Consider the following 740-nt stretch of genomic DNA (forward strand, 5'->3'; position numbering starts at 1 on the left):
TTGACACCTAATTTTATATCTTTAAACCTAATTTCCCTCATTTACATAAATGTTTGAATGTGGACATGTATATTGGCAGGCCAGAAGGGGCACTATTTTCGATGGGTGGAAAAGATGTTTAGTGTACCTCAGATGATGCTGTATAGGGGAATGATTACTTCACTCAGCCCAGGGACCGGACCATTGCCTCTTTTGCTAGGAGTGAAAACAGAATTCAATTAAGTCTCTTTTTTTTTTTTAAACCATAATGCTGCATGAATTCTGGCTTGAAAGGCTCCCATGCTCTCCTCTGCCCTGCAGCTTTAATCCTATGTTGCTTTTCTTTGTCATCTATCTCCATTCTTTTTGTTAAATTTATTTTTATGTAAGTATAGTTAGTATATAATCTTACATTGATTAGTTTTGTGTGTACAATATAGTGATTCAATATTTTTATACCCTACAATGTGATCACCCCACTAATTCTAGTAACCATCTGTCACCGTGACAACATCACAACATTATTGACTTCCCCTTCCCCTTTATACCCATCCCACACCCCCTCACTCTGGTCACCATCCCTTTGGCTCCTGTGTTTTTTTATTGACTTCCCCTTCCCCTTTATACTCATCCCCCACCCCCTCCCTCTGGTCACCATCCCTTTGGCTCCTGTGTTTTTGAGTCTATTGTTTGTGTTTAGATTCCACATATAAGTGAAACCATATGGTATTTGTCTTTCTCTGCTTGATTTTTTTCCCTAA

At 38.6% G+C, this 740-nt stretch overlaps 1 protein-coding gene across 1 annotated transcript in view; it reads right to left on the reverse strand.

Annotated features, from left to right (window-relative positions):
- The window catches only part of VWC2L (von Willebrand factor C domain containing protein 2-like), a 90,064-nt gene that overhangs the window by 50,780 nt on the left and 38,544 nt on the right, over positions 1-740 (reverse strand). The gene's annotated exons all lie outside the window — the stretch shown is intronic.

This window comes from Myotis davidii, unplaced genomic scaffold, assembly GCF_000327345.1.
Source record: "Myotis davidii unplaced genomic scaffold, ASM32734v1 scaffold268, whole genome shotgun sequence".
NCBI lineage: Eukaryota > Metazoa > Chordata > Mammalia > Chiroptera > Vespertilionidae > Myotis > Myotis davidii.